Source organism: Cupressus sempervirens, chromosome 7, assembly GCF_028749045.1.
Source record: "Cupressus sempervirens isolate cs-2001-9-10 chromosome 7, ASM2874904v1, whole genome shotgun sequence".
NCBI lineage: Eukaryota > Viridiplantae > Streptophyta > Pinopsida > Cupressales > Cupressaceae > Cupressus > Cupressus sempervirens.
The window spans coordinates 664,875,290-664,889,968 of NC_143124.1; the positions used below are offsets into that span (position 1 = coordinate 664,875,290).

At 35.7% G+C, this 14,679-nt stretch overlaps 1 pseudogene across 1 annotated transcript; it reads right to left on the bottom strand.

Annotated features, from left to right (window-relative positions):
• Positions 1-690: 690 nt before the first annotated feature.
• LOC149548421 (F-box/kelch-repeat protein At5g26960 pseudogene) lies at positions 691-3,732 on the bottom strand (annotated as a pseudogene). Its single transcript, XR_016354024.1, has one exon. The product of XR_016354024.1 is annotated as an F-box/kelch-repeat protein At5g26960 pseudogene (transcript).
• Between the last annotated feature and the right edge of the window lie 10,947 nt (positions 3,733-14,679).

Genomic DNA, 14,679 nt, shown 5'->3' on the forward strand with positions numbered 1-14,679 from the left:
AATCCATATGTTCCTATCAATGTTATTCTTGTAATTAGCCAATGCTTTGCCTTTGAGAGACAACCTTATTTATACAACTTTTGCAGTATGAAATTTGGTAATAATGGATTTTAGAGGGTATGAATGGGCTTCTTAGTTTCTCTGTTCTTCCTTGTGGACAGAGTTGTTTTAATAAGTCTTCTTAAAGCCTCCAGAGGATTTTGGAGGATATCAGACAATCTTCAACCACAAAAGAATGGACATGAACTAATGGAATCCAGGCAGAAGGCAGGATTCCTAAGTAACACTAAGAAACTAAGAATTTGTAGAATGAGGTATAAGGCAGTATGTTCATAAGATTTTGTAACGATCAATGCTATTTAATCACTTTAGGCATGTAAGCATTTAGCTAAAGACATCAGTCATAGAAAATTCTTTTCAAACAACACAAATGAAATACAATCAGCCAAAAGTGTTTACTTTGCTCCATATCAAGCACTTTCTTCCTATCTGCTTTGTCTTTAATATTACAAATTTGCCAATTCCTGATTTCAGAAATTTTGATCTAAATTTTGTCATCACATTAGTTTCAGGAGTAGTCAAAATGAACAAGAACCAAAGATTTATTTTCCATGAAAAGGATACCATTTATTCAGCTAACAATTGCAAGAAGAAATGCACCTCAATTTCATGCCATCATGAAGATAAAGCTAGCAAAACTCGCTTTTAAATTTAAAGCTGAAACAGACATCATATATGCACACAATACCGCTCAATTCAATCTAAGGCTTGAAATGATCTCTCCTCCAATATCTCTAGGCAGGCAATAATTTGGGAAAAAAATCATATTTTTTCTGAATAAACCAGATCAAGCTGTGATAATACAATACACAGATTGTAAAAATGAGGAAAGTAGCTTCAAATCTTTACAAGTCATACAATATAGTGCACCAGTAGGAAGCAAGTGATAGTCTTGAATAATTAAATAAAGTGCTCCGACTTTCCCAGGCCCGCTTCTCTGATTTCACCAGGCCAAAAAGCATGTGGATTGCTGTATCCACTGTGGCTTGTAACAATGCTCAAATTGGCTAATTAAAATAATGGATTCTTACCCCTTTTATAGGATTTCTGGTCTGCAATCTATCTCCTTTCTCCTCCTCTTCTTTTGCATTTGCATGCTGACAATGGATCACGTAGTATGATCCAAACCATTGATGATAAAAATTGTTCGCACAATCAAATCCAGAAAACAAACTAATTATAGTGATGGATTGTAGAAATCTGATAGCTCTAATTCAAAAAGTTGTAAATAGATTGCTTGTCAAAAATATAATAATATTTGGCTAGCCATTGTAAGATCACATATCCAAGAGTCATGTTTGCCATCCTTTTAGCAAATATCGAACCCTAGGATGTCAGACCCCGATCAGAAATCAATTTTTCTTCTTCCCAGCACATATCTGATCAAAATCAAATATATCAAACCATAAGGTGACACTCCGAGTTTAACTTTTGTTTGGGATGCCATTAAATCTGCCACACCCTAGGATGCCATTGCCTATTCAGAATTCCAGTTTTCTTGATTTTAGCATATATAGGCTTTAAACAAGACAAATCAAACAAGATAACCTCATATATCCTTTCATAACCTCATATATATGCACAAATTTGCCAATCATGTGCAAAATCAAACTATATAAGCTGATATATCCTTTCAGAACCTCATATATATGGACAAATTAGCCAATAATGTGCAAAATCAAACTATATAACCTGATATATCCTTCCATAACCTCATATATATGCACAAATTTTGGCAATAATGTGCAACCATAAATATTAAGAAGAACACATCAGATTCTGATTTTCAGCATTCCACAACAGCACAAGCAGCTCCATTTTTTATATAAGGCAAGTCGGGGCCTCGCTGCCATTCCTGCAATTTAGTATCAAAAATAAGAACAAGGCCTTCTTTCAGTCCTCTTGTGCTCCTGCCGCTCCTCCTCAAAAGATCATCAATGGTGCCCCCTACTTGGATAATATACACTAGGGCCCCAATCGATACACAACTGAACTTCAGCAAACTATCCATCCTCAAAGGAGATGGAATAGGAGGAGGCTTAATCCTAGTCCAGGTATCATTATCTGTAGCATATTTCCAAAAAGACAACTCAACTGCATGGCTTGCCAACATATAGATACAAGATCCAACCACAGTACAAGCAATTACACACCCACCCATGGGCAATGCCTTGGTTTTCAGCCAAGTATTTGTCCTTGGGTCAAATGAATCCATAGAACCCACATAGGCATAGGGTTGCACACAAAGTCCATTCATATGACCAAACTTGAGCCCACCAATAACATAGAAAATCCCATTCACAGCAGCACCCAAACAGCCATACCTCTTCCTAGGCATATTTGCTATGGGTTTCCATTCATCAAGCTCAGGGATGTATTGCTCTGCATCAACAAGTGCCTCCCTACCAGAGTCATTTCTAAGGGCACCACCTGCAACAAAGATCCTATTGGAAATCACACAAGCAGCAAACTTCTTCCTAGGGCAAAGCATAGGTGCCCTTCTGATCAAGGACTTTGTCCAGGCATCATACACAATGGTACAATCCTCATTGCCTGAAGCGGGGCAAGGAACTGCCGCCAAAATGAAGATCTGTTGTTTAACAATGGCGGGTTGTGCATATAACAATGAGTTATCAGCACTATGGTAATCCAAAACCCACTCATTCCCTCTAATGGAATCCCTGGAGAAAAGCAAACCAGCCTTCCAAGCTCCATTGCTTTTGCAGTAAACAGCAGATGTCAGCCCTGTTCCTGCACCCCCAAATACAAATAGTAGGCTCTCTAATTTGCCTATACTCTTACGGAGCTCATAATAAGAAGGGGATTTTAGGGCCTTGTAAAATCCAATTGAAACTAGCATTGAGGATTGAATTGATGAACGGGGCACCCGTGCAAGGCATTCCATTAACAGATCATGAGGTAGGCATAAAATATTAGGCTCTTCTTCTTCTTCTTCCTCCATGGTTTGTTCTAGGTCTTGCTCTGGGTTCTCTTGTTTTCTATGCCTATAGTAATGCTGCGGGGATTCGAACTTGGACAGGCAACAAGACTTTATAAATCTACCCAGCCTGTGACGAGGATTCCTCCGGCGTTTTCCCATTATAATTTGATTGAATTTCATCAAAATCTTTCTACGAAAGTACAACTTACCTAATTTATTTTCTTGCTTTCCTGCCCGGGCCGCCTCCGGTCTTCGACCTCCACTGAATCTCCAAAACCAATTGGCGGGTTTCTTGCAATTCGGAGCACAGAAAGAGCTTAGCATTGCGAATTGATGAGGTTAAGTTATTGGGCAGACTTTGCATCAATGGAGTGATGTACAAGCAGAAGAAATTTAATGGAGTGATGTAGAAGCACAAGAAATTTAGTAGATGTCCTATAAACATTGATTGCATCATATTTACCCGTCAAAAGCTGTGCCCGACTGTCGGGGCAAAACTAATTTTATTTCGGGCTTTACTCCATCGGAATTTAGTTTAAAAGTGACCGAAATCTTGAGGTTTACCTCGGAACTCTGTTACTTCTCCGAAAGGGCAGCGTGTTGTCCAGTGAGAGCGTGGTCTTTCTCAGCATTTAAGGTTAACACAGTACTCATGATACGCGCATTTTCAGGGTACGGCTTTAAAGCTAATGTATATTTTCCACTTTTCATATGGTAAAAGCAAATATATGGATTACCCAAAGCAGCAAGGGCACCTTCTTATGCAATGAGTGGAAGAGATATAGGAAGGTAGCGTAAATGTGAAATTTGAAATGACATAGAGTAGTGTTAATTAAAACAATTTAGGGGTTGTATTACCACTCTAAATAGTTGTGTTTTATATGAACATTGTTTAATAGATCTACATTTTGGATTCATTTGTGTAAAGAGCAACAATTTGTATTTTTCAGTTTGTGTAGTTGTTGTCTTTAATCTTCCAGATTTCTATATTGAAATGGTATAGTTGTCCTCTTTATGTTTTCCTTTGTGATCAATTGATTTTTGTTGTTGAATATATTTCTCACTCAAATGTGCCTCATCTTTGGCATTTCTTCATTGGTGTGCTTAACTATTCAATCTTAATATCTAGGATACTCTTTTGTTGATCCATGTTTCTCACACTTTGCAACCCTAGTTCAATTTTTTTTAATTTTATAGCTTTCAAATTTGATTTCAATAGAGATGAAACTCTTGATTATTGTTTTTGCATCATCAACTTTGAACCTTATCCTTCTTCTATCATGACTTCCATTTCACCCAAAAAAAATGATAAACATACTCAATGCAAAATTTATACAAAAGACAAGATGATAGAAATAGGGGTGGAGATGGAGAAGGAAATAGACTAGTTCTTCACCCCTGTGTGGCCATAGCTCAAAGAGTATCCACAAATCAATAAAATTACATACAAAGAAACCCCAAAAATGAATGGTCAAATTCACTCAATGTACCATTTAGAAGATTTAGAAAAACAAAACTAATTATAATAACTACTGGAGCACTTTCTAAGGATCAAGTGATTCTAGAGGAAGGGGGTGTGAATCAATGTTGTGACACTTTCAAACCAATTCAATACTTTACAACTTAACCATAAGAATCCACAACACACAATGCATAAAGGTAAAGCATACATCAAAAAGAATCCATAACACCGTGATTTTTTTTCAAGGAAACCCTAGCCAAAGGGGAACCCCAATGGGGATGGAACCACAAGATGATGCACTAATCTAAAAATATCTTTGTTAGAAGATCTAACTTTGTTGGGAGACATTACATAGCATTTAGTACATTGGTCTCTGTTAGAGGACAAGACCTTGTTAAAATCCTACAACCCTGTTAGGAGTTGAGAACAAAAAGAGAGCACACTTGCTCAAGAATAAAGGTTAAATCCACCTTCTAGACTCACTATCCAAATACACAAAAAGTATTACAATAATACAAAACTATACTTGACATCACAATGTTTGATTAGTCCTAAAGAAGCTTGCACCTACTTTGATCCAACATCAAGGCTCACGCATCATATATATTATCAATCATGCTCTCAAACAATGTTATAAGCCCTTTCTTTATACTCTTGAAAATAAGTTATCATGTTGGCTTACAAAAATATTCACCAAACATGTCTACAAAAATTCCTTAGATGTCGTCCCTTCATTGTCAATCAATTGAAATGTCCAACCAATTCAATTAGTTAGGCCAAAATGCCTGATCGCATGATATATCTCATAACGTTGCTAAATTGAACCAATTATACTTTGCACCACCAAAATATATGTTAATCGTCACATAAGAACAAGTGACCATACAAAAAACATATATACATTATATATATCATATTACCAAAGTTGTAGCCATATATGATAACTATTTTTTTTTATGTTGACCAAAACTATCCAATTGTATCCTGAATCCATGCTCTAGACTTAGGCATTTTTCATGTTCAATCCTTAACAAAACCTGATGTCAATCTAAGAGACCATGTAAATGACATATATTCCTATCAATGACACCATTTGAATTCTCAATCAACACTCACTCACCAATAATCTCCCCCTTTGACATTGATGGCAACACTTTGCGAAAAATGATTAAGTGTCAATGCCAAAAATAAAATGCTCTCAATAGCATTATGTGTCATTTCATCCTTAGACTATACTCCTCCTTACCATATATTGTACATGCATCATTTTTTTCTCTAACACTCCCCATTTGACATCAATGGAAAAGGAGAGATATAAAAACATATACACAATGATCAAAATTTTGCATCTAGGAAAACTTTATCTATACAAACCTCAAAATATCTACAAAATTGACCTTCAAAGCCTAAAAGTTTGTATTCCAGGTCTTTGTCAAGCTCTCTGCAACTTGAATGTCTCCACATAGAACATATGTTGCTATCTCAACTGCCTCTAGGTCAACAGGGCTGAAAATTGTAGAAGACTTTTGGCTTATCTCAAGCAACTCCAATTCCTTTTGCATTATTTCAATCTTAGGAGTAATCAAGCTCCTCAGCTATGTAAATCTCTTCAACTATAATGCCTCGCCTAAGAATCCTTGGAAACAAGGGTAAAATATACACTTACATTTATTTTTGGTTAATTTGAGTGTAAATACATGCATACATCAATCATAACAATCAAAAGTGGAAGACTTGACCAACATAACGAAGATTTTCAAGTTTTGCATTATTTTTTAAATGCATACATTTCCATCTAGGTGATTAATCATACAAGGTTAGTTCCATTATCCAAATTAGCATTCAATGCAATGTTCATTTGAGTGGTTGAATGCAAATTCCTAAATGATTAGACATAGAAATTTGTATATGGTTAAAACACAAGAATAATGTGACAACCTTGCTAACCAACCCAACCTATTGATATTCAATATGTTCCAAATTGGGAAGATGTAAATTTTGAATGGGTATCCAAAAAACCAATTCACAAATTTAAAAGAAAATCATAAGTTCTCATTGACCAAGGTGCGGTAATCTTCCAATAGTATCATGCAATAAATCACCAAAAGAGGTGTGATACAATACTTCATCGTGTGATATGATGTTGAAATCTGTTAAGGTATTTTTTCAGTAAATGGCATGATACAACACAACCCCTACGTCTTGTGTGTGATGAAATGTCTCTACAACACGCCATGAGATGTCTCAACTATGTGTAATGAGATGCAAAGCATTCTTTCATTGTGTGATACAATACTCAAGAGGGGTGTAATACAATACCCTTCTCAATAAGAAAGCTACGGTAGAAACTAAAAATATAAAGGAACTTCCACATGGGGGAGTACCAGATATGCATGATATGCATGAATCATAGAAATAAGCACTTGATTGTTCCATAATAGTCAATACATCAAATCATATATCTAACCGGATGCATGAAAGGTTAAGTACAAGAGAACAATCCACACCAAGTGCAAGGACAAAGTGGAAACACGAGGATGAGAGAAGAAGGGGTAAGTCAATGATATCCCATGATTTGGAAGAGTATCATCCATGTTCTACACTCCATAATGGTGGTATAAGTAGAAACACCTCCCAACCATGTGGAACCCATAGGGCCACCCCATCATGCTCATGGATATAATGACCTGACCAAAATCACATAGAAAAAGGCATCCAAGCATAGTATACATGCCAATTAGTGCATAAGATGTGAACTTGATGATCATGAATGCAATTGAATACATCGGGTCACTAGCTAGGCACACTATATGATAACTATGTAGGAACTCTAGTGTAGTGTCATCGCTTGGAAAGTACTAGCCCAAGCTATATAGGGGTATGCTCCCTTGGGAAACTACATAATGTATCCTCACACCAATGCCCAGGGAAGGTTGGTGGCCATATAAACACCAAACTCACATCGACTCCCTCAGGATGCTTGATGACTATATAGGTGTGTAACTTCTACTCATATCTTATCAATTTCTATTACCCGTTTAATTTAGTTTGGTTATCACTTGTTAAAACCTCCCCACATTACCTTGTCAACCACTTCCAAGTTAGGATACATATGAAAGGCTAGTTTACCCCTCTACCCTACATACCATGCTCGTCCTATGATGAGTATCATAAAGAAATGCAAGTTCCCAACCCAACCCCCAAATGAACAAATACTCAACCAGCCTAATTCTAGGAGCTCAAGTCTCACAAGATCCTTCCACACACATGCATATCATGTGCTTTTGAGTGGGCACAACCAACTCCATGTAATATCTCCTAGGTTCTCCAAAAATCTGTCAAGAAGTAGTTTTTGGATGTGCAGTCAAAATTCTGATATCATACTCTTGCACATAGAAAAAAATGGTTTTTTCTTGTTGTAAGAAGGCTTTCCTTGGTCAATCCCTAGATTGAGGAATCAAAAATGAAATGTAAATAATGAAAGGAAGCAAGACATATGTAAATATTCACTTTTCTTGATAAAACCCCTGCCAATAAGGATCTTGCAATGCTTGTTCCTTGTAGATGTTGAATTTGTAATGCAAGATGTAGGATACAATGCTCTTTTTTCCAATGTTGATGGACACAAACCTATCTTAAATATTTAAAGATCTCATAAAAGCTTGACTTGGGTTTCCCCTATTTTAGACACAAGTCTTTCAGATCTAGGAGAGTTATGATTAATCCCCCCAATGAGTAATTGCAATAATTTCAAACATTTTTTTGTTAGAGTAATTAGATATTTCCTATTTAACTCTAGTTTGCTTAAGCTAAACTTTAGACATCTTATAATTAATTCTTTTAATAATTATTATGATGCATCCTAGGTTAGACCTTTTTAGAGTTTCGATCTCCTTTATAAGGACGATCTCTCATTGTAAAATTAATTTCATTATTGATAATAGCAATTTATATTTTTTCTCAACAAGAATGCCTCACCTATGGATCTGACAATTTCAACTTCCATAGCTTTTGCTTCTCTCTTTCTGTGATAGGTCTTTGCATGTAGGTGATTCTTGGGAGTTGTGGGGTTGATCTTTCATCAACTTAAACATTTTTTTGTGTTACATTGGCCAACTTTATTATTCGATTTCTGTGAAATGTAGACTTACTCCAAAGAAAAGCAGATTCTAGATGTTGAATATGTAATTTTTATAATATAAATATCTAAATTTTATCATATATCTATTAATAAACATAAAAATTTAACCATTTCCTCTCTCTTTTATACAAAATGTTTTTCTTCCTTTTCATCAACATTTTAAATTACACTCACATATGCAAGAAACCAAAAGATTCAATTTTGTTCAAGTATGAAAGAATGCATGTAAAATCAAGTGTTTCTTTCATCATAACAGTACATATAATAGCATACAAACAAAACATTATTTTCCTAATCATTAGAAAATTTAACAAAACCACAAATGCATTGATTTTTGACCTAAATAGAGAATGTGTGAGGGAGAGACAAAGGTTTGTTGATTTGGGTTTTCCCATCACATTATCAACAAAAAAAATGCTCTTAAAAGTGAGGAAGGATTTATTGTCGCTTCTTTGAATTCATTGAGTTTTGACCCATTTTATTACCTTCTCATGACCCATGCTCCTAAATGTTGAGGCACTTGGTAACATGTGTTAAAATTTTAAGCCCTTGGATACGATGCTCTTCTTGCCATTATTGATGGACACAAACCTCTCTTCAATATTTAAAGCTCTCATAAAGGCTTGACTTGGGTTTCCCCTATTTGAGATATGAGTCTTGCATATTTAGGGGAGTTATGATTAATCTCCCAATGAATAATTGCAATTATTTCAAACATTTTTTTCAGGTACATTGATCAGCTTTGTTATTCTATCTATATGAAATGTAGACTTACTCCAAAGATAGACAAATTATTAATGTTGAATATGTAATTTTTATAATATAAATATCTATATTTTATCATATATCTATCAATAAATTAAAAAATTTAACCATTTCCTCTCTCTTTTATACACAATGTTTTTTTTTCTTTTTTTTCATCAACATTTTAAATCACACTCCACCTTCTATTGCCAAAATATGAAAGAACATTTAACAAAACTACAAATGTATCAACTTTTGACCTAAATAGAGAACATGTGAGGGAGAGACAAAGGCTTGTTGATTTGGGTTTACCCATCACATTATCAACAAAATAAATGTAAAGTAGATATGTAAAATCCATATTGATCTCTTGTGAGCTCTTAAAAGTGAAGAAGGACATGTATTGTCTCTCCTCTTTTGAATTCATTAAGTTTTGACCCATTTTATTACCTTCTCATGACCCACGCTCCTAAATGCTGAGACACTTGCTCACATGTGTTAAAATTTTAAGCCCTTGGATATGATGCTCTTCTTGCCATTGTTGATGAACACAAACTTTAAGGCTTGAATTGGGCTTCCCCTATTTGAGACACGAGTCTAGTAGATTTAGGGGAGTTATGATTAATCCCCCAATGAATAATTGCAATAATTTCAAACTTTATCGTGGGCTACATTGGCCGACTTTGTTATTTGATTTGTATAAAATGTAGACTTACTCAAGTTATTTTCCTTGTTCATTTCAACATGTGTGTTGTGAAGAAGGGACTCTACATGAAGGTGAAACTTTATGTGATAGAGATCCATTTAATGAAGATGAATCTAGTGTTGTATCTACTGATGTACAATCAGATTTGAACATTTCCAACACCATGAAAAAGCTCTCTACATTTGTTTATCTTAAGTTTACTCATGTTGAACCAATTTCTATGAGATGTGATGTTTGAAATGATAGAGAATCAAATTTCCCTTCATTAAATTTGGAGGAAGCATATGGAGGTTATTTGCATTTGCATGTGTAGAGTTTCATGAGTCATGTAGTAAAGGTAGTGATGATGAAAGTTTAGATACCTCTAATTTTGAGCTTTCTTCCTATCTTGATGACCTTCATGAAAGCAAGTTGAGTGCTTTCATATTTTTTTTCTAATGGCCTATTTGATGATGATCTTGGTACCAATCAACCTTCCTTTTATGAGAACATGTATAGTGGTTCTTTTCACTTGGAAACTAATCCCTTGTTTGATGATGGTGAAGAAGTTTCAACATGTTTCAAATCTGATTTTGAGACTAATGGTGTTGCTAATGGAGATAAATTATATTTCACATGTTCTTTACAGGTAGTTGCACAAAGGGAAATGCAAGATTATAGTATGTGTCTTTCCCTTTCATCAAGTTGAGTATAAATCATTTATGTTTAAGTTGGATGGCATGCATGAATCACATAGTTAAGAATATTTTCGGACTCGTTTTGAAATTCATGAGAATGTGGATCCTTATTTTCATAGTGAGCAACATTTTGAGATGGATTCTAGTTTTCTTATGCACTATGAAAGTGAAGATGCTAGATTCTTTTGGCCTAATGAAGTGATTGAAGGTGCTGATATTTTTGGTGAGACTAGTTAGAGTGGTACATTCAGCTTACCTCAAGAGAATGGAAATGAAAATAAGGTGTTCAATAGAGGTAAGAACTGACATGAAGTTTTGGTGGCCCGAGGCCATCATTTGTACAGTTATACTAGGTGTTTCTTACTTTCAATAAAGAAGTGTTGAATAAAGGTCTTTTGGTGTGGTATTTTCTATCAAGAGATGTTAGAATCTTGCCATGCTCGCAAGGGGGATGCATCCCCTAGCAGAGCCACTATTGGGACTCAAAATTTATAAGGATTTTAGAGTACCATGTTCGAAAATTGATGCAAGGAGCATCCATATTTGAGCTATTCATGCTTATGTACCCGACTTATGTTTCAAGGTCTATGATGAGTTTCAAGTTCTCTACACCTTACATTCAGCCTTTGCATACATCTTGAGTTGTTAGTTCAAAGTTTCAAATCATTTAGTGAAATGTTGTTTTGAGCACTTGAGCCTCAGTGTCAAACTCTTGTGAAAGACCTACTTTGCACTTGAATATCTTGTGCCCTGTTAAGTTTTGGGACTTTCCACTTTGAGTATGTTTAGTATGTGTATCAAGGAGCCTATGTTTCAATTCTGAATTCATTATGACTAGTTTTGATAGATTTTCAAGTCCATCAAAGTCGAGTGTTCAGATTTATTTGCAATCCCATTTTATGCTCTTTTCTAGGTAGCCATGTTTGAAGTTAAATAACCTTTTCCCATTTGGCTCAAATGAGGAAATTTCTGCATCGCTGAATCTCCGAGGTTAGAGAAATTATATGTTCGAATCTTCAACCCTTGACGAATCTGTTTGATTAGCTTTTGTACAAGATTCCAAATGCAATTTCTAATGTTTTGATGCAAATCAGATGTGCAGAATTATTAGGAGCCCTGTTTGTGATGTTATATTTTGGATCCTATGATAGATGAGTTCAAATTGTTCATACCCTTGTATTCTGCATATAAATTAGTTTCATCTTGCAAGTTTTCAAGTCCTAATGAATTCGTTTGCATTCTTTTTAGGCCTTAATCTGTTTGCAAAAACCACTGCTTTGCAAGGATGCACTGTTCTGCAAATTCAAGCAGCCAACTTCGTAAGCTCACCAAATGTGCCCGGATTATTTTCATGAGCCTAAATTGCGTTCACATACTCTCTATATCACAATGAACCAATGCCCTAGTTATATGTCATTATGAGTTTATTTGATGGGTTTTCAAGCCCCATTCCAGATGCATTGTGTCCAGTTCAGGGATCTACTTGGTCAGTAAATGTTTCTCCAAATAGAAAACTTCACAAGGTTGTAGTTTTCAATCTATACACTATCAAGACAAACAGGTGTGTGATTCATGTTGATAGGGCCTTCATATGCTTCTATATCACTTTTCAAATCCTGAAGAGTATAATTGCTATTTTTATCAGATTGATTTGTTTGGAAAATTATCACAAGTTGAGTATTTCAGTTGCAAATCTAAATAAGTTGGGCATGGTAAATGAGGAATATCTTTTGAGTTGATAAATTACATAAGGTGAGGATTTGTAGGGTGATTATTTGTGAATCAAGGTGGTTACATATCAAATGCAAAAGCCCAATTACCGTAATTCATCAGTTTTTAAGACCGATCGAGTCAGTGGTTTAGCCAATTTGGGACTTCATGTGAAGTGATTTGAAGAGAAGTTTTAGTGATCAATTGGTCACTAAATGTTGATCAATTTTTCATCCACTTACTTGCATTGAATTTCCCAATGAACTCTATGGATGCCAGTTGATTAAGATCGATTTTTTTAAGCCAGGTCCACTAGGAACCTAACTTTCCTCATCAAAATCCTGCACTTCTGAATCAACGTATCATTTTGATTACTTGCATCACCTTAGTTTTATTGGAAATGTTAATTCTATATGTCAGAGATACATGTTTCAAATGCTACAGTCCTATTGATAGAGCCTAACAATTATTTTGAGGCCAGAGGAAAAAACGTTGTATTCAAAGCTGACATTTTATAAAATTCTTAAGTTTATGTTTTCAAGTGATAGCCTAAATTGGCATTATTTTGATAAGTACGGATGCCCATTATTTACAGGGAAACAAAGAAGGAATCTCATCCATTTTCATTTTTTGGGCATGATATTTAACAGAGCCTCCCACAACTTATAATGATGTCTATGAAGGAGGCCACAAGCAGGACAAAGATGGTCTTTTGTGTTTGAATGCGCATAAGAGGAACCACTAAATGTGATGCCCAAGTTCCCTTGGCAATGATGACAAATGGCTGAGAACACCTACTCAACAGAGGAAGGAAGTTCAATGAGTTCGAGTTTTAGATTGTTGTTTTGAGCACACTCTTTTCCTAATGTTTACATCTCCCATACATGCAGAGTTAGATTCATACTGATTTAGACATTTTTTTTTTCATTGTTAAAGACATTATTTGGCCAATTTTAAAGCATCATGGGTAGGGGGTCTATAAGAAATAACATAGAGGCCTCCCTTTTTGTGCTTTCAGGGCACATTGAAATGTATCGTCTTGTCATTCCCATGTGGCATATATGGTAGGGAGGGTAACATGTTTGAACAAAAACCATGAGGTCTGTGATTAAAGACAGGGTGACATGCAAGTTGAGAGGGCTTGTGGTTATTGAAAAGAGATAAATACACCAATGTGGTTAGTACTATTGACAGAGGCCTCTTCTTTTAATGATCTGATATGTTGTTAATTCCCCAAGCGCCACTTTTATGCAGGATGGACATTCAACGCTATGGGGCCTAAAATTTTGTGGGTTCTACTATCCAAGAAAGGCACTGACATTTTCTGTCACAACCCACCTTTTGAGTCACCATATAACTCGGTATTAAATTGATTCTTAGATTAGAGTAATTAAACATTTTATTTAAATTAGAATGGAACATTAATAAAAAATTCGTTATAAATAATGACATGGGGAATCCGTTACGAATCTGAATGGGAAAGTTGTTAATTGTTTGTTGTTCTTGTAAGCCTTATGCTCACCGAACCCTGCGAAATAACCTTCTTGGCCTAACGAATTCTGTAAACCCTAGAAAAGACCACAACCATAAATTTTCTGCATTCCCGAACATAAAGGACGACAAGGAACACGAATTGATCTTACATAAGGAGGTTGAAATTGAGAAGAGGCCGCGGGAGTTTGGTACTGGACTGATCCAGTGCTCATGCTGCGTTGTAACACAGAAGAAGACGCTTGATCCTCTATTCTAGAAAAAGGAGAGCTCATGGAACCCTCGCTCCATACAATACCAGACGATCCATGCCTTCTGAACGACACATTGGACCACGGAGGTTAAGCTGACTATCCATGAGGACTGCACAAAAGAAAACGAGAAGCCTTTCTGTAATTGCAGGAGGCACGGCTTGGATTGTAGGACTCCATTGCATGTCTTTTGCTGGTGATCAATTTTTCTCATCTACTTCCTACTCCCCCCATTCTTCCAAAAACAACGTGATCAACCATAGCATATTCCTGTGTGAGTGGGTAAAAGAAAGAAAAACATCTTTCTATTCATTGGGTAGCCAAACCCGCCTATGCAATTATCCTCGTCATTCTCCTGAGACCGCTGGCTTTACATCAATTGATCACTTCCCCAATCCGGTTGAAGAGAAGGGCACAATAGGTTTGGCATTCAACGTTGCTGTTTAGCGTGAAAAATGTCTTTCAAGACGAGGGTATCAACACTGTGGTTAAGACT